Here is a 25,827-nt window from a genome sequence, read left to right as displayed (position 1 = left end):
CATGGCAAATTTTCTAGAGGAAAAAAATCTCTCAGCTAATGCTGTAAACTACACAAGGGAGTCAGTTGGTACTACTATAATAATATTGAAGGTTAAATTAACTTATTTATATACAAACACTTAAATTACACTCAATGATGTTTTTATTATAAATAAAGTTTAGAATTACATAATCATATTTGTACTCCAATTCTTTTTTTGAAATATAAACATTTAAATCATGGCTGTCATAACTGATTTATTCAAACATGCATTAAATCTTTAATATTCACCGCCTCAGCAAACATCTAAGGGGGCTGAAAAATGGCTTAAAATGAATAAAAATGAAACAAAACAAACTTTAAAAAGATGGCTAATAATCACATATTTCTTATTTCAGTTTGTTCCCTTGGTCTTGGAAAACCTGGATAATATATATATATATATATATATATATATATATATATATATATATATATATATATATATATATATATATATATATGAGGAAATTTTAAAAGTGTGATTTCCAGACTTGGAAATTAATTCAATGTTCAATTTCTATAATGAACATTAATCTTTGTAGTTTGTAGAAATTGCTATTTGTGAATTAAAAACAATCCTTATCAATCAAAAATTGAAAAACAGTATGTAAATTAATTGATTATAAAAACTGTGAAACCTGATATACATTAATTAATTTCTTTAAATATCTGAAATTATGAAAGTTATTTTAATGATTTATAATTAATTGATTTAATTATTTTAATATATATTGCCACTCCTTGTTTCCTTGTTCCTCTAAAAAATTTGAGAACACTAGTGTTCAAATGTTTGTAAGCAAGTCAGTACGATTTTTCAAAAAAGGAAATTAATACTTTTCTTCAGCAAGGATACATTAAACTGATCAAAAGTGACAGTAAAGACATTTATAATGTTACAAAAGATTTCTATTTCAAATAAATGCTGTTATTTTGAATTTTCTATTTTTGGAAAAATGTATCACAGTTTTACAAAAACATTAAGCAGCAGAACTGTTTTCAACATTTATAATAATCAGAAATGTTTCTTGAGCATCAAATCTTGGAATGATTCTGAAGGACACTGAAGACTGGATTAATGATGCGAGAAAACTGTTATTTTAAATTGTAATAATATTTCACAATATTACTGTTTGTACTGTATTTTTGATCAAATAAACGCAGCCTTGGTGAGCAGAAGACCCAAGCTTTTGAACTCTAGCGTATCTTAGCCTACACAACGGTCCGTCGAACACTAAGGGCCTTGTAGTCAAAAAGTTTGAGAATCATATTTCTAAAGACTCACTGTTTTGGACAATGCATTACGCCTTCTTCCAGACTCTGAACTGCAGGTTGCCCAAATAACGTGCCACATCAATCAAAGCTCCAGAATCCACCTGTGGGTCCGGCTGTGAGGTCTGGAGTCTGCAAGAACATTCAGGAGTCAGAACTGCAGTGGCTTGGGATCAGAACCAGAGAGACCAGCAGATCACTCACCTTTCCATTGTGACTGGGAAGTTCTGCAGAATAAACAGACAATTTATTATCTCCTAAAAAGATCAGTAACTGAATTGTGATCAATCAATGAATCTGTCATTTATTATTCACCCTCATGTCGTTCCACACCCGTAAAACCTTTGTTAATCTTCGGAACACAAATTAAGATATTTTAGTTGAAATCCGATGGCTACGTGAGGCCTTCATAGCCAGCAATGACATTTCCTCTCTCAAGATCCATTAATGTACTAAAAACATATATTCATGCGAGTACAGTGGTTCAATGTTAATATCATAAAGCGACGAGAATATTTTTGGAGTGCCAAAAAACAAAACAAAATAATGACTTATATAGTGTTGGCCGATTTCAAAACACTGCTTCAGGAAGATTCGGAGCACAAATGAATCTGTGTATCGAATCATGATTCATATCACGTGTCAAACTGCCAACGGCTGAAATCACGTGACTTTGGTGCTCCGAACAGCTTGTTTTTTTTGGCGCTCATAATACAACATAAATGTTGTAACAAGTACAGAGGTACTCTATGAATGTAACTCAAATTGAAAAGACATTGTGTGAAATGAAGCGATGCAAAATGTGAGCTTCTGAGGTAGATATTAAAACAGGGCCTTGGCACTCAAAGGGAACAGCCAGATCTGTCCAGATCACACACTGCCAGAGAGCTATCTGATATTTCAGCTCTCACATCCAATCTGAAACAGACAGCGGCTTTACAAGATGATGAGTATAATGTGGAAACACCACAAAAGCAAAACAAAACCATAATATGACAATGGTGATAAGTATGCATCATCTTGTAATGTAGCTATTTCTGCTTTAAGTAGCTGCTGGCCTATGTCAAAGAAGACAAAACAAAGCTCCAAAGGTGCACTGCATTCAATCAATTAAATACTGCAGTGTTTATTATAATGACTACAAGATTAAAAACATGTTTACGTCAGTATGTAGCTTTTGCAGTTAATTGCATTTGCTTGTGAGTCATTAATTTTTCATAAAATACAATATCAGTAAAATATGAGAAAACAGGAAACTTGGTGTTGATAAAGGGTACGTGAGTACCTGTGGATCGTGGATTACTGTGGACGCTGGAAAACACTGAATATATCAAAATAATCAAGAAATTAAGGCTGACACAGAATATTCACACCAAGGCTGTAGCTTATATACTTTTTATTAGGCCACAGATACATTTGTAGAGGTTTAGTTCAAGTTGTCAGCACTATGCAGTACTGTAGTCACAGAATGACAACGAAGGAAGGAGACTAATCAAACTATTCAAATACATTTTAAAGCCTCACAAATGAAAAACTAAACAGAAAACACATCAGTGTAAAACAAGGTTATTGGCTCATGTTTGCTCTGCTGTATCCTTTATGTGATAATATTATATGGCACCACGAGACGAAGATCTATTTCAGAACCAGCCGCTCTCAAAATCACATGGCTGCGGGTGCGGGCCAGATATTATTGCTGGCGGGCCAGTTTTGGCCTGCAGGCCGCCTATTGTCGACCACTGCACTACACAGTCCACGACAACTATTCATGACCGAGCACTGTGGCATCGATCAGAGCACAGAAAGTGATCCCGTGGGCGAGTAGGACTGCCTACTCCAAACCGACAACTCCGAGATTTGGGGGTCTTCAGTGATTTCTTCATTCTCGCTGAATTTTTGGTGCCTTTCGTGGTGTGTGTGGTGAGTGGAAAAAGACTAAAAACTACATTAATTAAACATGCTTATTCTAAAAAATATATAAAATAAAATATAAAATAAATAACATGCTCTCATGGGGACCGACTTTCCTCCAACCCGAATCAAACAAACCCGCTAATCAAGCTCTTCAGGATCACTTGGAAATCGCATTGATGTGAAGCTCAGTTGTGCCCAAGCAGGTTGGAAATAAACTTTGCAGGACAGTGGATACCCAGGAGCAAGGTTGAAGACTATAATGTACTTAAAAAATATATTTAGTTACCACTTGTAGTACACTATAGGTTCAAATGTACTACAAGTGGCATCTAAATACATTTTTAAGTACTAAAGATGAATTTTTAGTATATTAAGTACAAAATTATTGCACAAAAATACAGCACTTTAAGTATATTATATAAATGTACTTTTTTTTTCACCTGGGTAGCCACTGAATAATTTTCACCCTGTTCTTCTTCAGGATAGTGTTGTCGTGTTAGAAAAGTGTACGACGACCAAGGGCATGGATTGAAGGTAGCATCTTCTCTTTCAGTATAGAGCTGTACATCTGTGAATTCATGATGCCATCAATGAAATGTAGCTCCCCGACACCAGCAGCACTCAAGCAGCACCACATAAGGACACTGCCACCACCATGTTTCACTGTAGGCACCATGCATTTTTCTTTGTATTCTTCACCTTTGCGACGCCATACAGTTTTGAAGCCATCAGTTCCAAAAACATTTATTTTGGTCTCATCACTCCAGAGTATAGAATCCCAGTAGTCTTCCTCTTTGTCAGCATGGGCCCTGGCAAACTCTAGAGGCCGGCTTTTTTGTGCCTGGGCTTTAGGAGAGGCTTCTTTCATGGACTGCATCCATGCATGCCATTCCTCTGCAGTGTACACCACGTTGTGTCACGGGAAATAGTCACCTCAGTTTGGCTTTCTACTTCTAACTGCAGTGAACTTGCATGCCGATTTTCTTCAACCCTTCTTATCAGAAGACGCTCCTGTCGAGGTGTTAACTTCCGTGGACGACCTGGACATCTCTGTGAGATGGTTGCAGTTCAATCTTTTTTACATTTTTGGACCACTTTTACTACAGTATTCTGGCTGATAAGTAAAGCTTTGCTAATCTTCTTGTAGCCTTCACCTTTCTGGTGTAAAGAAATGATTTTCTTTCTCAGGTTTTGTGACATTTCTGTATGTGGTGCCATTGCTGACAGCATGAAATGGGAAGGGGTTTTAACACCATTTTATAGTCAACTGTCTGCTGGATACCTGTGTAATGAATAATTAGACTCACCTGTGGTTGAATTCTTGTTAAATTAGAAATTTGTCTTCTAAAATTTAGCTTTGTTCCAGAGACTTTCAGTGGGGTGTACTCATTTTTGCATCACCCTAATTTGAGTAAAACTGAATTTGAGTAAAACTACTTTCATGTTATAAGTTAAACAGATGTTATGAATTAGTCTTGTCAACATTTTGGAAATTATTATTGTTTAAAATGTTACTTTTCAAAGGGGGTGTACTCATTTATGCTGAGCACTGTGTGTGTGTGTGTATAGATATATTTGAGAAAATAACTGCAAATTTGCAGTTGAAATCAGACATTTTTCAACAGACGTAGGAGCTAATTGAAACATTTACTTTAAAGGAAATAGCTTTAATATATGTTAATGTATGAACAATGCAGAAAATGTAGTGAAATGTAGTGTATTCACCGAAGTGTAAGTGTACCCTATATTTAAAGTTTATTTATTTATTTATTTATTTTTCTTTCCATACTTTTTCCTTCAATGCTCTAGTCAGACGCTAATGACGCAAATTTTGGGTTAAAAGGCTGTCAGGGATTTATGTATTTATTGTAATTTTGTTTAGTTTTTTTAATTTACCTTTTATTATTTGTTTATTTATTAATTTATTTTTTATTATTACTTTTCTAAGCAAATGCTATGTAACATTTTATTTATATAAAAAAGAAAAAAAAAGTACAGAGTTAGCTATAATCTAGCTAGCATTTACTAAGTCTCTAGTGTGCAATTTATGTTCCAGTTTAAGTAAGAACTTGCAAACACACTCAGAAGCTATCCTACATAACAAATAATAATAAAAAAACTTCATGATATTTGTAAGTAAAATAATTTTATATATACAATTTATTAATATGTAATATAATTTTGTTTCAAATGGATGAGAAAAAAAATAAAGAGTGTTATACTACTACTACTACCACCACCAAAAGTGTCATACAAATTATTACCGCAAATCAGCATCAGCGCTGCATTCATAGAAATAGATGTTACAACTGTGAAAATCTGATCTGTTTACAGGCATGAAATAAAAACACATTACATTATAAGTATTTGTAATATTACACTTTACAAATGATATATACACAACATATGATTATTTTGCAGTTTTATTTCCAAACCATTATTTGTTTCTGACCAATTCGATTGGGTGGACCAGTCATCAATAGGTGAGCAAGTGCCACCCTAGACTTTGTGTGGCCTTGCCTCTCATCTTTATCACGATAAAGTCAAAATCCAACAACATATCCAGGTCTATCAATATCCAAAATGGTAATACCAGACTGAAAAGATCAATGACATTGATTTACTTGTTTAACATGCTGTGGCACTTTTTACTTTTGTGTGTTAATTCTTAAAATGTTTAGGAATAATAGTATCTAGACTGCTTTCTCCTTATTACCTCACTAGGACTGCATGGACCAAGTCTCTGAATACAGAATAGGTGTTGTAGAATAAGGCATGTCTTCATGCAATTAGATATATTCTTCTGTCTGAATTCAGAGGATGTTCAGAATGTAATTTTTGTGTGAATTTAATGATTTTTTTTTTTTTTTTTTTAGTATTTGATATTGTAACGGAGCAGACTCAGAATAATCCATGTGCAGCTTTATTAGGAAATCGTAGTCGTATAGGCAGGGGTCAAACAATGGCAGAGGCAGTATAAGAGGCAAGACAAACTCAGAATCGGGGACAGGCAGAGGGTCAGGGCTGGCGGCAGACAGAGCAGGATAATCCAGTAGACAGGCAAACAGTACACAAGGCAGGCAGCGGGCAGAACAAGAATAATCAGAACAGTCCAGGGTCATACACAAGAGAAACTAACACAGGGAAATAACGCTCAGAATTGTTGGCCGGGGCAAAACAAGACTTCGCGACTGGCAGTGGATGTATGAGTCTTTTAAAGTCCAGGAAGATATGGATCAGGTGGTGAGCTAATCAAGAGAGCAAAGGAATGTGGGTAATGTAGTCCGGGGATGGTTAGTATTCAGGAGATGGTGCCCTCAGGTGGCGATCAGAGGGAGCCACAGAGGTCGTATTCGTGATAGATATGGTCATTTGCTTTAAGGTCAGTATACACTTGAACTGATTTTTGCATGTTACTGATTTATAAATGTTCCAAACTTTTGAACCCTACTATACCTTTCACCCTATTGTGTTTAACCTATTCAATCTGACAAAGAGATATTGAAGAATCATTAAAAACCCTAAATCCAGCACAGAGTGGTTCAGTGAATGTGGCATGAAATGTGTATAAGTGTGTGAGTGTGTTAGAAATGCTGTAGAAGGACAGAGTGCCACCCGGCCAGTCCAGATACACTCCTACTCTCTTAGAGGGGTATGGGGCAGAAATGTCAGTGCTATGTTTGTTGTGCCAGACAGTGAAAGTGTCATTAGAACAATCAAGGCTCCAGGACTTTTCATTGAATCCAAACCTACAATCGTCACTTCCTCCTTTCCTGTTCATATCTTTATATGCCACTGATATAACTGCCCCCCTCCACCCACTCCATTCAGCTTCCCAGTAGCAGCGCCCAGACAGTCTCTCTCTACACACAACCTGAGGAAAGTAATCAAATCTCTCTGGATGATCAGGGTATTACTGCTGCTCCTCCAAACGTGTCACCTTTCTGTTCTCCTCAGACAGACAGAGATGAACGTTTACTGTGTTTGGATCCAGTGTGAGATTACAGCCATCTGAATACAAGAGGAATCAATAGAGGAAAAAGAACAATAAGAACACAACAAAGCAGTAGCAAAAGGTGTGTGTATGCTTGTGTAGACTTACATTTGCATAGTCCTGATGTAATCAAGACCTCTCCAACATGATCCACACTATATAAAAAAAAAAGAAATCACATTATGATTAATGTGATAAAATCAGTAAGAAAATACATAGAAATAAACCCAAACAACTCAATCAGCAGAGCAATTCCAGCGAATACATGAGTTAACAAAATGTATACCTAACTTTTTATCAGCTGGGATAAGGGCATCTGCCAAAGTAGATAAATGTAAATGTTTTCACTCAAACACCAGTGTTGTATAACACACAAGTCCTGCTTATACCTGGTATTTAGATTTATTTTGGGTGCTCCGATCACAAGTGGTCAAACGAGAAAGACTGCAGTTTTACACTGGGTAGTAACATGAATCTTGATAATTTTGATATCCGGTTTCATGAATATATAACTCAGAATAGCTCACTTGTGTTACTGCATGTTGATGATGTGCAAAAATGTAAAAAAAAAAAAAAAAAAAAAAAAAAAACAGAATTAGAAAAAAGGTCAGCACACTGTAAATATCTACCATCCTGATTCCAAAAAAGTTGGGACACTGCACAAATTGTGAATAAAAACAGAATGCAATGATGTGGAAGTTTCAAATTTCAATATTTTATTCAGAATACAACATAGATGACATATCAAATGTTTAAACTGAGAAAATGTATCATTTTAATGGAAAAATAAGTTGATTTTACATTTCATGGCATCAACACATCTCAAAAAAATTGGTACAAGGCCATGTTTACCACTCTTCTATTTATAACAGCCTGCAAACGTCTGGGGACTGAGGAGACAAGTTGCTCAAGTTTAGGAATAGGAATGTTGTCCCATTCTTGTCTAATACAGGCTTCTAGTTGCTCTAGTTCTTGTCTTAGGTCTTCTTTGTTGCATCTTCCTCTTTATAATGCGCCAAATGTTTTCTATGGGTGAAAGATCTGGGGTCTCATTTATAAAGCGTAGTTTCCAGCCCTGTTTTGTGCGTACGCCAGTTTCTACGCATAAGTTGTTATTTATAAAAACAAACTTGTTGGGAAAATTTGCGCACTTCCACGCAAACTCTGACCCATGCGTACGAACATTTTGGAGACTGATGGTGCTGAGGGACTGACGGCAGATGAAGGAAAAGCACTTTAAATCCTCATTATGAGTCAATCATAAATACAGTGAATGTTCACAATAACAGTTTAAATAAATAAAACTATTTAAACTCGCGTTTTCATTTGATAAACATTTACATTAATATTACACTTTCAGTATTGCCGATAAGCACTGAATTACATTACGCAGAAGTTAAACAAAAGTGATATGAATTGAAATAGTAGATGTGCTACTGTAACCCTTATTTTCTGCTGTGAACACTCCAGTCTCTTCAGCGTGGATAACATAAATAAAACACGGGTTACAACGGTGATAATTCACGTTTCTTTCTTTAATTAGACTCTGAAGTATCGGCACAACATGAACAGCTGCCTAACTCTCTCGTACAACTCGCTTCTCCTGTTCTCTTTACAAGCGCTCCCTTAAAGGGGCCGAGGCACAAAATAAGTTTTCAGCTAATATATAAATAGAACTCTGCACAAGACACTTGAAAATACATGAAAACTTTGCTAAATCAATTATTAGTGTCTTCACGACCACATACATTTATTTTTCTTTCTACTTCCCTTTTTAAATAAAACCATGAATTAACAAACTAAAATAAATAATGAATTAAACTGAAACTAAAATAAAATAATGAATTTAACGTTACACTACTTTCAATCAATTTTCCAGTGGGAGCACAATAATTCCTCTTTAAACTAAACTGCAGATGGTATGAGTATGACATGAACTATTTGAATATAATATTTTAGCGAGAACGACGATCAGTGATGCACACTTTTTTGTTTTCTTTTTAAAATACTTTGTCAGTGATGCACCGAGACAGACGATTGCACTGCAATAAATAAGTAGGCCTATCTGTTTCCACTAAAATAGCCTATAAACTTCCTAAATGACATGTTCACCTTATCAGCAAAACTGCATAAATTTGATTCGAATTGTTTAAAACTATTAAAATACTATTTGGCCAGTGGAAATGAATGAATCAGCTCTATCCTAAAACCTTTATCTTAAGTATTTTATACAATTTTGTTTTTATGGATATTTTGATATATTTATTCTAAAACATAAAGAGGATATAGGATGATCTTTATCAATATAATGTGTGGCACAAATGGCATTTATAGTCTGTATCTAATATTTGCAATGTCTTGTAGGCTACCTTTGATGACGTTAACCATGGTGTCACGTGCATAGGAACATGTATGGAAATGATATGCAGATGAGGTTATGCATAGTAAAACTAGGCATCATAAGCTCCATATATGGTGATTTCAGGGAGGAGCCAGGGTGGAGATGCACGTACGCACAATCTTCTGTTGACTGGGATTTATAAAGGGATTTGTGAACAGGTTCTGGCGTATGCATGGTTTTATAAATCAGATTTTTTTTTGTGCGTACGCAGAATCTAGCTTTTGCGTGTACGTACACTTTTAGGATGAAATCTACGCAAAGTTTTTTAAATGAGACCCCTGGACTGCAGGCTGACCATTTAATTATCCCGGATCCTTCTTCTACGCAGCCATGATGTTGTAATTGATGCAGTATGTGGTCTAGCATTGTCATGTTGGAAAATGCAAGGTCTTCCCTGAAAGGAATGGGAGTATATGTTGTTCTAGAACTTGGATATACCTTTCAGCATTGATGGTGCCTTTCCAGATGTGTAAGCTGCCCATGCCACATGCACTCATGCAACCCCATACCATCAGAGATGCAGGCTTCTGAACTGAGCGCTGATAACAACTTAGGTTGTCCTTGTCCTCTTTAGTCCGGATGACATGGCGTCCCAGTTTTCCAAAAAGAACTTTTGATTCGTCTGACCACAGAACAGTTTTCCACTTTGCCACAGTCCATTTTAAATCAGAAAAAAATCTATAGAGTTTTAGCTGGCAACGGCGAATGGCACAGTGGATTGTGTTCAGGTATACTGAAGATGTTTCATGAAGTATTTAATGTATAGATATAGGTCATATATAGTTTTTTTCTTTCAAAGTTGCATGTAATCGGCAACCCTTGTTTTATCCATTACTTCTCAAACATGTCCTAGAGCCCCCTCTTGACAGCACATTTTGAACACACCCAATTCAGGTCTGGCAGTGTCTACTAATGTTGATTTAAATCAGGTGTGTTAGATGAGAGAGACTTACAAAATGTGTAGTGATGAGGGGCCTCCAAGAAAAATTTGAGAAGCACTGTTGTAGCCTAATGGTTAACTCTGTGTTTCCCAAACCTGTTCCTGGAGGCACACCAACAGTGCACATTTTGGATATCTTCCTTATCTGACCCAAATATTTCTGGTCTTGTAGTCTCTACTAATGATGAGTCTAATGATGAGCTGATGAGTCGATTCAGGTGTGTTTGATTAGGTAGAGTCCTAGCTGGTATTTGCCATAACTACACCATCTGGCAGCAGAAAAATAAAAAAAATCTTTGTATCTATCTAGAGAAGATACTGGTCATATGCTGTTTTTCATATATTTTACTTGAATGTCCTCACTAACTCTGAAATCGCCCCCTGACACACTGAACACCAAAACAAACACAAGTTGCATTAAACTGTAAAATACTGTATTATCTCTGAAGACAGTGGATTACGTTATAGCATCCTCACATGTACATACATTTTTTACACCCACATAAACAGAAAAAGGTGAATCTTAATGTCCAACATACTTGAGATTCTCCAATTTACAGTGTAGATCATCGAGTAAATCCAAGAGCAGCTTCACTCCTGAGTCTCCTGGGTTATTGTAGCTGAGATCCAGTTCTTTCAAGTGTGAGGGGTTAGACCTTAGAGCAGAAGACAGATAACAACAACCCTCTTCTGTCACCACACAGCCAGATAATCTACAAAGATACACAAAACACTTTTTACAGTCTCTAGTCTGGGTCAGACCAGAGAATATCATCAACATTCCAGGAAATGTCATGCGGTATACAAAGTTATTGTAGATGTGGTCAGGCAGCAAGACTCCAATGCAGTGTTCTCACAATGTATTTACAAGCCACCTTGAATGATTGAATGAGCGTTTCCTTCTCATACTGATTTCTGTCATATACCTTCCAACCTTCAATACATGGCCCATTATTTGTTTAGCAGATATATTTTATGCACAGTTCACTACAGATTCATCTAGAGCAGTGGTTCCCAAACTTTTTAGAGTGGAGTACCCCTGAGGCATTTACCATTCTTCTGCATACTCCCTCTCTTCTACTTAGACTGCACCTTTTCCATTAAAGGACAATATTTGCCCCCTAAATTTATTATCTTTATAAATACCTTTACAACAATTATAATGTTTCAAATAATAATAATAAAAAAGTTCAATAGTAAAACATGCAAAGATGATAAAAATGTGAAAAGTGATTCTTTTACATACTAAAACTGCCAGTAGGTGGCGGTAAGTCTTAATGCGTGAGTCACAGAGTCATTCTTTCATTCAGTAACGAAGCAAGTGGCTGTATTTATGAATGAATCATTGAATCAATGACTTTCACAAACAATTTGTTCAAAGCTGCAGATTCGTTCATGAAACACCGCTGTGTCTGTTGTAGTTCTGCTGTGGCTTTCTTTGGAACTATTATTTAATTGCAAAATAGAGTAAATACAGACAATGCTGTGAAGAACATCACTTAATATTACCTGTTTGTTTGTTGAACTGTTCTATAAAATCAATGTCACATTTGCAAATGTGTGGATTGGATTTGAATTCTTGCTCATATAATATTATCAAGATTAAAAACAAGAACTCACAAAAGGTATGTTTTGTTTCAAGAGTTTAAATCTTAAATTGATCTCTATATGCACCGTCTGTACCAGGCTATTTGTTTTTCATCCTTGTGCGTTCTAAATCTACAGGTACATTGTCGATAAACTGACGTAAATTGTAAGCACCCATATGCATGCTGCTTATGTGGAAATGGATTTAATCAGATTGACCTCAAAAGATGTGGTATTTTGATTGAATTTTGTTCACGTACCCCCTCTGTCACGTCACGTACCCCCAGGGGTACACGTACCCCGGTTTGGAATCCACTGATCTAGAGTAAAGCTTTGCTGTCAGATACACTTTATAAATGTATTATATCTAAAGACACAGAGGGAGAACAGGACATTTCAATGTAATTGTACATAAATGTATATGCTGATAAACACTGATCAGTGAACTGAAAATTAATGACAGAGGACAAATGTAACTTCAGAATCTTTCTTAGAATCCAAGTAATGTTCTTAACTCTCTGGGGTTGGGAAACGGCCAGCGTGTTTTCCTGGATTTTCTTCACATAGCAGCAAAATCAACTTAAAATACTCCATAAGTTTTTTTGTCATACAGACAAAAAAGATTTTGGACAGATTATGAATTGTTTACTGTAAAATAGCCACTATGTGAAGTGCCACATCAATGAAGCTTTTGTTCACAATGAATGATGAAAATGCAGCTTTGCATCTATTCAAATAATAAAATAATTTATATTTTAAAGTATATTCAAATAGAAAACCATTATTTTAAATTGTGATTATTTCACAAAATTGCTGTTTTTTCTGTATTTTTGATCAAATAAATGCAGGCTTGATGAGCATACGACTTCTTTCAAAAACATTAAAAATAGTAATGTGTCCAATCTTTTGACCGGTATATACAGTATATAATTTTAAATATAATAGGCCTATAAAAATGTTTCTTCACATGATGTGCAATAATATGTGCATGCATTAGATCCCAAATATCATGTTTTCTGTTAAGAGTGGATGTTATATTAACGTTAATACAATAGCTGATATAATCCTGTTATCAGCATGCCCACAGATGTTTTTTTTTTCTTTTATCTCACAGATTTGAGAATCATATTGACCAGATATTGGACCACACTGGACATTCTGATTGAATATGATGGTGAGATCACTGACTGGAAGCAGGAAAGTTTTTTTTTCTTTCTCCAGTGCATAGAAACACCAAACACCTTGGAATGCCAGGTCAGTGATTGGCATTATTCCGCATTATTCACACCTCCATGTATATGGTCTTAGCCTAGTTCATGCTGAATACAGTGTAATGATAATTTTGCCATTAATATGTTTATAAGCAACTGAAAAAAACACATGTATGTCAGGGTATGTCAAAACTTCTCCAGGGCCTCAAAAATCCTCAGACCCCAGAGGGTTAAATACATCAGTATCTCCAGTGTGCAGTTTGGACTCTTCAGTCCAACACAGAGCAGTTTCACTCCTGTATCTTGCAGGTCATTCTTACTTAGGTCCAGCTCTCTCAGTGAGGAGTTTGATGATTGTAAAATTGAGGCCAAGCCTTTGCAGGATTGATCAGTGAGATTACAGTTGCTCAATCTAGACAAAGCAACAAAAAGTAAAGAGGTAAAATCTCTGAAATTAATAAATCTCAAAATCAAAAGGAAGGAAGGAATCACTGGAGAATATGAGGAATTGCAGAGCAAGTTTCACAAAATAGAGACAAAAATTAGGCCAAAACTATGAATACATAAAACAACAAACCATCCTGTATGATTGTTCTGTCTTGCCATTGGACAAGTAGAAAAAAACATAGAAACTGACTGACTGGCAAAGACTGATTACCAAGTTGAGATGCTCAGTAGTAGTAGATAGTAGTAGTAGTAGATATTCGATATTCCCCACTTAATATAAACTACTAATCACTAGCAGCATGTAATCTTAGTTAATGTTAATATTTACTAACTTATTACGTTTATATTTTATATGGTAAGTTCCATAGGTTTTTTTTTGTATGCATAGAATAAGTTGGTTTAGCAATATTCAGCTGCTATTTTGTTCCAACTTGCATGTTCTCTAATCAGTAAATAATAATACACTTTATTTTCTTTTATTAAACATTTACACCATATATATATATATAATTTGTTATTTATTTATTTTATTATGTGTTATACAAGGCATTTGAACTATGAAAGAAATAGATATACATTTAAAACCATAGACATAACAGTCTTCTCAAGTAATTGTAAAAACTTCTGGTTAAAGCTGTTGCTTCCAGTTTTATTTGAATATAGATATAAATAATGTTCAGATTGTTACAGATATAGGCTCCACTGCATGCCCCTAATATAAATGCTGTTAATTCATGATACCTAAAATAATTATCAAAGGTAATTAGGTAAAGGACAAAACATTACCCGTTTTATTATTGTGTTTTAGTGAGAGTACTTAATGGTAATTAGTGACCTCGAAGCCCAGTTTAAGTCAAGCTGGTAGCGAGGCTACAGCACATGGCCTTAACCCACACGGAACTGTGGGCGACACATCAAACGACGTGGACGACTCAACAAATGACGATGACCGTTTATTTCTCTCATTGTGGCTTATAGGATTTCAAACATTGCATCGCACTCAAATAACTTTGTGGATTTAAAGCTTATCACTTCAACTCATCAAAAGACTGGACATTCAAACGCTAAGTTCATCTTCACTTCATCTCACTGACTCATTTAAAAGAGACAAAGCTTGCTTTCATGTTTATTCATTGACTTTGTGGCACATGTTTACAAGCACTTGTGGGGAAAATAAAATAGGTTTAAAAGATCATTTGTTTTGTGAAGAGGTTTTTATATCAGTCAAATCTATTGAAGCCCTTAGAGTAACATCGAAAAAAACAAAGGAGGTGTTACAAATAATAGAACCTTATTGTGAAGTGTTATTATCGTTCTTTTTCTGAGCTACAAAAGATTTACAGCAGACATGAAAATAATTGTACCAAATGAGGTTGATTAGGTTGAGCCAATCGTGTAATGTGATAAACTTCTGATCAGTTACCCACTGCTTATTTTTACTGTATTTTAACACCCTATGGTGTTTTCACATATAGTTCATTTTAAAAGAACAAAACCCAGTTCACTTGAAGTCAACCAGAAAGTGAACTAGCCGAAAGTGACTTAAGTTCTTTTGGTGTTCACAATCTAGTGGACTCAAAGGAGAACCTAGTTATTTTTTTGGTCCTCTTCAGCATTGGAGTGATCTCAGACCCTTTCTTGTTCACACTACAACTTCATAAGAACTCAACTTCATTAGAACTTTCTGTGTTTTCAGTAACACTGATGAATTTCTCCATTTGTGAAAGGCAAAAAATACAGGAAAAAATAAGCAGTAGATAACTGACCAGAAGTTTATCACATCATAAGATTGGCTCAAATTATATATATATATATATATATATATATATATATATATATATATATATATATATATATATATATATATATATATATATATATATGATAATTAGTAGTTTATATTAAAGGATTAGTTCACTTTTAAATAAACTTTTCCTGATAATTTACTCACCCCCATGTCATCCAAGATGTCCATGTCTTTCTTTCTTCAGTCGAAAAGAAATTAAAGTTTTTGATGAAAACATTCCAGGATTATTCTCCTTATAGTAGACTTGAATGGGCACCAGACAGTTGAAGTTCAAAATTAGTTTCACTGCAGCTTCAAATTGTTCAGAACAATCCCAGATGAGAAATAAGGGTCTTATCTAGTGAAACCATCGCTCATTTTCTGAAAAAAATTGAAAATTAGGTAAGTTTTAACCAGAAATGCTCATCTTGAACTAGCTCTTCATCTTCTTCTCTATTTGAATTCCAGCAGTGTAGATGCTGCTAAGCGTAATACTGCCCTCCACAGGCCAAAGTTTGAACTCATTTTTATATGCAATATGCTAGTTCAATAGTATATAACAATTCAAACTTTGGCCTGTGGAGGTCAGTAATACACTTAGCAGTTTCTACACTGCTGGAATTCTAATAGAGGAGAAGAAGAAGAAAGCTAGTTCAAGATGAGCATTTAAGGTTAAAACTTATATATATATTTTCAATTTTTTTCAAAAAATGAGCACTGGTTTCATTAGATAAGACCCTTATTTCTCATCTGGGACCGTGTTGAACAGATTGAAGCTGCAGTGAAACTAATTATGACCTTCAATTGTTTGGTGCCCATTCAAGTCTACTATAAGGAGAAAAATCCTGGAATGTTTTCATCAAAAACTTTAATTTCTTTTCGACTGAAGAAAGAAAGACATGGACATCTTGGATGACATGGGGGTGAGTACATTATCAGGAAAAGTTTATTTAAAAGTGGACTAATCCTTTAAGTTTAACAAAGGAATGCAATATTTTATATTATATTGCAAATATATTAAGCACTTCCCCCAATGGGAATGGCGAGCCTGGAGGTAAAATTGTCGAAACGAAATGCAAAGCAGACTGGGACCTCGATGCTTTCACATATCATGAAGAAAACAAACCTCTGGAGGTGGTCTGAGTACGGTTTGCTTTTGGGTCCATTTAGGAGGGTCTGTTCACATATACATGCTGAACCGCTCTGAGAGTGTTTGGAGGGCTAAATAGTTGTGAAAACACCTTAATTTTCAAGTAATCCTCAATTTTTTCACATTTTTCACATGCATTTTCACGTGTGTAGCCCACCCCTGGTATAGAACATAAATCATTTTTACAATCTCTCTCTCTCTCTCTGTATATATCCTATAAATATAACAGCGTGTGAGTACCGAATTGGGTTTTCTTTTGCCTCTTCTTGAGCTGGAATGGTTTAAAATCACTTGAATGTGTAAATTGGCTTGACAAAACATGTGCAAATTATAAACTTTCAATCTATGATGGTTAAACTTTGCAATGAATCCACAAATCACATGCGTCAAACTGTACGGATCAGAGATCACGTACGTTTAACCCCTAGTCAGTGCTAGGGCTGGGCGATATATCGAATGCTTTTGTCACGCGCATTTCGTCAGTAAAGCCGGTTCCCTGATTACCGCTAAATCGCCATCACCTGCTTTCAAATGAAGCGACATTTAATAGACAGAGCCGTAGTTCACTGATAAGCCACGCAATATATCACACGTTCAATATCGACGGCGATTCATATCGATATTGAACGCGATATTGCGTGGCTTATCAGTGAACTACGATAAGCCTTCAGGACCAGGGTTGAAGACGCTGCTGCAGCACAATGGATATAATTGGTATATATATATATATATATATATATTAGTGATGCACCGAAATGAAAATTCTGGGCCGAAACCGAAAATTTAGGATGCACTTGGCCGAAAACCGAAACTGAAGCCGAAAATGGCTTCTTTTAAAAACGTATTGCTTAATTTTTAATGGATCTGAAATGAAAAATCACAAACCAATAGAATAATCATCAAACTTTTATTAACACTTTTTGTTACATAACAAAACCTAAAATATTTTTTAACAATAAATAAATATTATTCTTCAAGTTTTCTTCCATTGAATAAAATAGATTAACATTTGTGGGGGAAAAAACAATCCACAATTATCTGAATAACTGCACACAAAATCACAGAATGGCAGTGGGCCTCTATTCTGTTGCTGCATGTAAACAATTATTTACTTGCATTTTAAATTTCTGTGCAAAACAACAGTGCAAAAACAGCAATAGAACTTAATCAAAACTCAAACTGTAAACAACATTTAAGCCTATGTAGCCTTAGGAAACACAGTTGTGCAGTGCTACGCAAATTTTAATGTAACTATTCACGTGGCATTACTTTCTCAGTAATGCCACGTGCTTTGACACTATCTTCCTCAAATTTCTTAGTCTTTTCAAATAATGTGGCCACAGAGGGTGTTTGTGATGTAGTTGGGGTACTTTTAACCAATGTTGTTTTGCGGTACTCCTCATGTTCAATTGGATGTCGTGTTTTCAGGTGGTGTATCAAACCTGTTGTCGAAAAGTTCTTTGGCACCGTACCCCCTCGTGAGACTTTTGCAGAACAAATGTTACATATTGCAAGTTTGTTATCCTCATCTGAAACTTTAAAATACTTCCATACCGCTGACATGCTTAATCTTTGCAGACGCGTGCAAACAGCTCGACCGTGAGTGAAACCTGCTTGAGCACGGAGGGGAGGGGTGGGTGACGAGTGATAACAGCTTGACCGTGAGTGAAACCCAAGCGCTAGCGCACAGATGGGAGAGGCGCGGTTGACATTCATTTTCGGCTGGATTTTTTATTTCGGCCCGAAACCGATAATGCCATTTTCGGCCGAAATTTTCGGCAACCGAAATTTCGGTGCACCCCTAATATATATATATATATATATATATATATATATATAATTATTTTACTTTATTTTATTTTGCTGAATAGAAGCGTAGGGCTCTAAGGCAGGGGTGTTTAACTTCCTGCTGAGCTGGACATTGCAATGTTGCCATGTCCTAGGGGCTATTCATTTAAGGTGGTAAGAGTAGCAAGACACTTAAGATTAGAGAATGGGATCAAGAGAGATCCACAAACAGATCCATGAAATTGCCTGAATAAACCATGAAATAAACCACAGACCTTAAGTTGTTTTGTTCTTCCAAACAAAAAAGTGACATCTAGGAAGGTGGCTTGGGAACTAAGGTCTCAAAAATGACAAAAACAAAGAAATAAAAACAGAAAATCTAAGCAATTTAAGCAGGGTTGCTTTTGTTCCTGGTGACCTACTTTCCTGCAAAGTTCACTTCCTAGCCTGCTCCTACACACGTCTTTTAATTATTAAGTGTTCCTGAAGATCTTAGTTAGCTTGTTCCCGTGTTTTAGGGTTGGAGCTAATCTTTGCAGGAAGGTAGATTTCCAGAAGCATGGCTGACTACCTAGGACTTAAAGGTCCCTCAAAATGCAACACACAACAAGATTGCATTTTGCAGCTGCCTGGTCTTATTCATTGGTGGCTGTAAATTTAATTGGCAGTTTCTCCTTACAGTTCTGGCTGAAGTGCAGTGGCATGTAGTGGACTTATGAAATGAAGAGGCACTAATCTGTAAAACCCTTCTAAGTGATCTCCTACTAATACTCTTCTGCTGATCATGGCTTACAACTTCCTAGGTTAAGAAAGGGCAGAAGGCATATGTATGCATTTTTAATTTCATAAAAAAATACCTCAGTTTTTCTAGTTGACATTGTGGACTGTTCAGTCCAACAAAAAGCAGCTCCACTCCTAAACCATGCAGGTCTGTCTGACTCAGGGAGTAGTTTAAGATCAGATGTACAAGATCAGATGAATCCACATCTGAAAGGGATTGATCTATGACAGCCAATCTACACAAAAAAGAAAAAAAAGAAAAAGAAAAGCAAAAAAAAAAGAAAAAGGACATTTATCTTTGCAAAAATACATCTATATTTTTTCATTAAGTAGTGGTCCCATGATTTGTTCTATGTCTATGTCTAAGTCTTTTTTTTTGTGATTCAATGTTTTGTATATAAAATCATCCCACATAATGTAATGTACATTCTGTGAAAATATAACTGTCACGATCACGTCTGTTCCTGTCACATCCCGGACCACATTTCCCATGATCCTCCATTGCTCATCACCTGCACTCACTTCGCAATCACTCCACACTAATCACCACACCCAGCTGCCACTCATTACCAGGACTATAAAGGACTGTCACTCACCGCGAAGTCTTGATTACCTTGTGTGTCATTTCCGAGCATTAATATCCTGTTTTACCTGTTGTTGCGGTTCCTGTCTGTTACCGTCTGTTACCCGTTCTTGACCCGTTGCTGCCTGTCCTGACCCTTGCCTGTTATACTGTTCTGTGAATGCTATCCGCCTGCCTCGATCTACTGCCTGTGCCCTGACTACGACTCTGCCTGTTCCTGTTTGTTCCTGTTTTGACCCTGCCTGTACGACCACTCTACTTTAATAAAATGCTGCATTTGGATCTCTGCCTCAGTCCCGCTTCGTTACAGAAACCTTGATATCTTTGATATTGACTGCGTAAGGCTAAGTTATAGGATTCAAGATTTGCTGAATTTCAGGCTCAGTAAATCATGTTTTATCAGTATTATCAGCAGCTATCACATTTCTCAGGAGCTATTTACCCTCCTCCATCCCCAGCTCCTCCTCTTCAGTCAGAATTTGGCCTTATGATTCAGACTAATTCTTGAAATATGTGTACATATTATTGACATTAATGATATCTGCATATGTTGGTTCTGTTCTGTTTACCCTAAGGTAAACTGTGACGTCAGCTCTAAATTGTTCTATATAATGGTACACGTCCGTTTCCATTCCCTTAAGATATGTGTCTTACCGACTGTGTTTACAAGAATACTTTCCGAGGCCGGTATTTTGAGATAATTTTGTGCGTCCCTCTGTGTTCGGGTGCTTTGGGTGTGTGCGGCTGTGTGCTAATATAACAGCGTGTGAGTATTTTTTTTTTTTGAGAATAAATTAATACTTTTATTCAGCAAGGATGCATTAAATCGATCAAAAGTGACAGTAAAGACATTTATAATGTTACAAAAGATGATATTTCAAATAAATGCTGTTCTTTTGAACTTTCTATTCATCAAAGAATCCTGAGAAAAATATTGTACACAAATATTTTGTATAATTGTACACAATAAATGTTTCTTGAGCAGCAAATCAGCATATTAGAATGATTTCTGAAGGATCATGTGACACTGAAGACTGGAGTAATGATGCTGAAAATTCAGCTTTGCCAACACAAGAATAATTTACATTTTAAAATATTTCACAATATTACTGTTTTTACTTTTGACTGTACGCTGCATTAAAATGCAGCCTTGGTGAGCGAAACTTATTTTAAAAACATTAAAAATCGTACCGTTCCCAAACTTTTGAGCGGTAGTGTACATATTTAGTAACTAGCTACTTGAGTAGTTTACATTGGATACTTTTTTACTCTTACTCAAGTAACTATTAAGATTATTACTTTCACTTTTACTTTGAGTAATTATTTCTATAAGAACTTGTACTTTTACTTGAGTACAGTTTTTGGATACTCTACCCACCTCTGCTCAGTCCAAGGTGAATCACTAGTGAGCAGAGCAGGAGCCAAAGGGCTGAGTAGAAGCAGTGCAGGCAAGGCTAGAGGGCTGGACAATACGGACGGAGGTGAACAGACAGGCTTCACAGGAGAACAGACTGTGATAAACTTATGATTTGTGAAAAAAATTAACTATTATGCAGAATTACAGCAAATGTCCTCAATGGTCAATTAGTTGGTAAATTTATAGATTGACCAGTAATTCTGGAAAATGATTTTGAATGAATTTGGTGATACTGATTTCATTTGACTGGTAAAAAAAAGTATAAAGGTGTCCTTAATAGTAAAAATGCCACTGGATATCAATTTAAGTGGAAGTGGGGAAAGGTCATTTCTTTCACTGGTAATTGATTTGGGATCATTTTTCAGGTTTTATACTGGATTGACTAAATCCTGCAGTGTCTTCTTGCTTTGGTGTATAAAAATGGCCACCATATTTTTACTATACCATTGTTTAATGATATGGTAAAAATTACATGTGGCATGGAATGACATGAAATGTGGAATAATGTAAACAACCACCCCATAATGATAAAAATCCACACACTCCTTTAAAAAAAAAAAAAAAATTCCCATAAATCATAAGTGGTGTCTCAGAACAAGCTGTTTGCAGATTCTGGGCAAAGTGAAGTCACTTTTATGTTTATGTCTGTGCAAATCATTTTACACCAGACTGCTTTGTGGACAATACAAAACAGGTTTTGCTAAAAAGTTGTTATTCAAGGATGGATCACTACCAACTGTTCGTGATCCAACTTACAGTCTCCAGAGCGATACTGGTTACGGCAGCATTAAAGGTGAGAGCACGCACTTTATCTGAATTGATTTATGGCTATAAAGTTTACTAGTTTATTAAGCATGCCCCGAAAAGGCATAAGGTCTGTATATTTTTTGTGTAATTAATTTTTGTGTAAATAATGTTTTTGTGTAATTCACAGTGTATGTTGATAGTGCAAGGGAGAGAGAGTTTATGGATAATATTTTAAGCTCTTTATAGAAATATTTATTAAGCTCTTACAGTGATTTTCTGGAGTGAAAAACTCTTAATCTCTTGTGTGAAGTACAATAAATGACATAGAACTCATCAGTAAAGTTTTGGCCATCATTGGGATGGTGTCCGGTACAACAGGCTTGTACTAATAATGGATAAAAGCAAGAGGACAACATAAGTTATAACCATTATTAAACTTAACTATACCTGTTCTATCTCCATGTAGCATATATTCTCTGGCTCTGTAGGAAATATTGTCTGAATCCGGTTCAGACAGAACACTGTTACTGAGAGTTTCTGACATTATTAGTGCGTCCTGAAATAGGGGCATACTAAAAAATGAATCAATGTATCAAATGCCTCAACCAGATATTCAAAAAACTACCTAGCAAGTCATAGTTTTAAACCACAAGAGGGTGAGTAAATGATGACAGAATTCTCATTTTGGGGAGATTCTTTTTTTGGCATTATTTAGCAGTTGTGATATTTAAGATAATTCTCTCCTTTTAAAACATTCCCAGACTTTTCTTCAAATTATTGTAAATGAAAATGCAAATGTCATCATAATAGAGGATTTACATTATTATACAAAAATAACTGAATACTCACAGAGCTTTTCTGCAGTTGTTTATAGCTGGTAACAGTCTCCTCCTGCCCTCCTCTGAAGTGTTGTATTTCTTGAGGTCCAACTCATCCAGCACCTCCTCTGACATCTGAATCATGTAGGCAATTGCTGAGCAGTGAGCAGGAGAAAGTGTATTCTCTGAGTGTTTGTCTGATTTCACAAAGTCCTGAATCTCTTTGTAAAGAGTCTGATCATTCACTTCCAGCAGACAGTGGAGCAGATTGATGGATCTGTCAGCTGAGATATCAAAATTTTCATCAACATCTCTGATTCTGTATTTAATGTACTGAGCTGTGTTCCTGATGCTCTCTGAGCTGTTCTCTGTGTGTGTCAGAAAACACTGTAGGAGTCTCTGATTGGACTCTAGTGAGATGCCCAGCAGGAACCGCAGAAAAAGATCCAAGTGTCCAGTTTTACTCCACAAGGTTTGGTCAACTATTGTTTCTAGCAGCTCACAAAGCAAGATCTTCCCAGACCTGAACCACTTAAACAGAGGTTTCAGTGTTTGCATGTTCTTAGTGATATACATGTAAATCACATGGAAAGCAGCAAGAAACTCCTGAAAGCTTAGATGTATGAAGCAGTAGACTTTCCTCTGATGAATCACTGATTCCTCCTTAAAGATCTCAGTGCAAATCCCAGAATACACTGAGGCGTCAGTGACATCTATGCCACAATTGCTCAGATCCTCCTCATAGAACATCACATTGCCCTTCAACAGCTGTTTGAAAGCCAGTTCAGCAAGTTTCACAATCACTTCTCTGTTTGACTCCAGGAGCTTCTCTGGATCTTTCTCTTCATACTTCTGATTCCTCATGTTGATCTGAATCAGCAGGAAGTGTATGTACATTTCGGTTAGAGTTTTAGGGATTTCTGCACTGTCATCTTGATTCAGGATGATTTGAAGCACAGTGGATGAGATCCAGCAGAAGACAGGTATGTGGCACATGATGTGGAGGCTTCTTGCTCTTCTGATGCGTGAGATGATTCTGCTGGCTTGATGCTTGTCACCGATTCTCTTCCTGAAATATTCCTCCTTCTGAGCGTCATTAAACCCCAGTATTTCTGTCTTACGGCTGATGCATTTAAAAGGGATCTGATTGGCTGCAGCTGGTCTGGAGGTGATCCAGATGTGAGAGGAGGGAAGAAGATCTCCTTTAATGAGGTTAATTATCAACACACTCAACGATGAAGACTCGGTCACATCAGAAACTTTCTGAGCATCTAAAAACATTAGTGTCATTCTGCTTTCATCCAGACCGTCAAAGATGAACACAACATTACACTCCTCATAAATCTTTGAGTCTAGACCTTGAAGTTCAGGGTAAAAGTCCAGCAGAAGTCTGTGAAGACTGTACTGGTGATCTTTAATCAAGTTCAGCTCTCGAAATGGAAGCACAAACATGAAATCTACATCCTGATTGGCTTTTCCCTCTGCCCAGTCAAGAATGAACTTCTGCACAGATATGGTTTTTCCAATTCCAGCGATTCCTTTAGTAAGAACAGCCTTTATTTTGGCTTTCCTCTGTTTACTCTGATCCTCACAACCTGGTTCAGATACATGTTTAAAAATGTCATTGCAGTTTATTTGAGTGTCTTGTGAGTGTTGTGTTCTGGATGTTTTCTCCATCTGTACAACTTCATGTTCCTCATTCACCCCTTCACTCTCTCCCTCTATGATGTAGAGCTGTGTGTAAATCCTGTTCAGCAGGGTTTGATTCTCTTGCAATTTGATTCCTTCAAATAAGGTCTCATACTTGTTCTTCATTCTGATTTTGTAAGTCTCTTTTACTCTGTGCAGGACATCATCTGCTGGTGGGTGAGAATCCTGCAGCAGTGTGTGTGTGTGGAGACCTTCTGTGTTGAACTGCCTGATGTGGCTCTGACAGGAGAAGGAAGTGGAGGCCAGGTCATCTCCCTCTCCACTACAGAGACAGTAGCAAGAAATAAGTCAAAAGACAAAAAAACAGACTAATATAGAAAAAATACCTAATATTATATGAGATTTTTATTGTTGGTAAGATAACCAGCTCATTGAAAGCCATCAAAACATGACATTGAGTGTTAATTGTTAGCAAGATAACCGACTCAATCCCAGTTGCATGTTTATACTCACACAGGGGTCACCATTCCATTACTGAAATTAGGAGGCTGATAAATGGATTCAGTACTCTTCATAGACACACAGCTGGATACTGGAGATGTTGTTCTTGGTCCCTTTTTTCTGGTGGTTTAGTTAGCAAAGACTTATAAAAGTTTATTCAGGGATTAAATACTTGTCACAGTGTAGGCAAGGCAGAAAAAAAAAAAGTCACAAAATGATAATCCAAAGGAACTGGAAGATAACGAATAATACAAATGGAAAACAGAAACGTAGCAGCTTTGTACTTAACACAAAAGACAAAGACAAGGATCAGCAATAAACCAAGGAAACACAAGGCTATTTATACACTCATGATGACAAAATAAACAATGAACAGGTGAGGAATAATCAAACACTATGGCAACAACTCAAAGTAGGAAGTAAATATAAGAATGTGAAAACAGACACTACAGAACAGAAAAACTTCAAAATGAGTCCTTGAACATAAACAGAGAACACAGTCAATACTAAAGAAAATAATCTGCTAAATCATTATAATTCAGTTTAGTTTCAGGAACTAATGATATCACACCTGGTGTTAGAGGTCGCTGTTCCATTACTGAGATTAGGAGGCTGATGAATAGAGTCGTTGCTCTTCTTAGACACATAGCTGGATACAGGAGATGCTGCACTTTCTCTCATTCTGGTGATATGATTAGTAAAACTTAGAAATAATTAAGGCACTATCTGCAAAAGAAAACCATTTAATATGTTATTATACTTCAGTTTCTTGTTTCCAGTAGAGCACAACAGTGATCAGTCACTTACTCAGCTGCCTAGGT

At 36.1% G+C, this 25,827-nt stretch overlaps 1 pseudogene; it reads right to left on the bottom strand.

Moving 5' to 3' along the window:
• Window positions 1–6,684: 6,684 nt before the first annotated feature.
• On the bottom strand, window positions 6,685–24,670 carry LOC137009259 (NLR family CARD domain-containing protein 3-like; annotated as a pseudogene).
• Between the last annotated feature and the right edge of the window lie 1,157 nt (window positions 24,671–25,827).

The sequence above is a fragment of the Chanodichthys erythropterus genome, chromosome 20 (genome assembly GCF_024489055.1).
Source record: "Chanodichthys erythropterus isolate Z2021 chromosome 20, ASM2448905v1, whole genome shotgun sequence".
NCBI classification, from domain to species: Eukaryota; Metazoa; Chordata; class Actinopteri; order Cypriniformes; family Xenocyprididae; genus Chanodichthys; species Chanodichthys erythropterus.
Note: the sequence above shows the minus strand (reverse complement) of the source record. Positions and strands in the feature narration are given on the sequence as shown.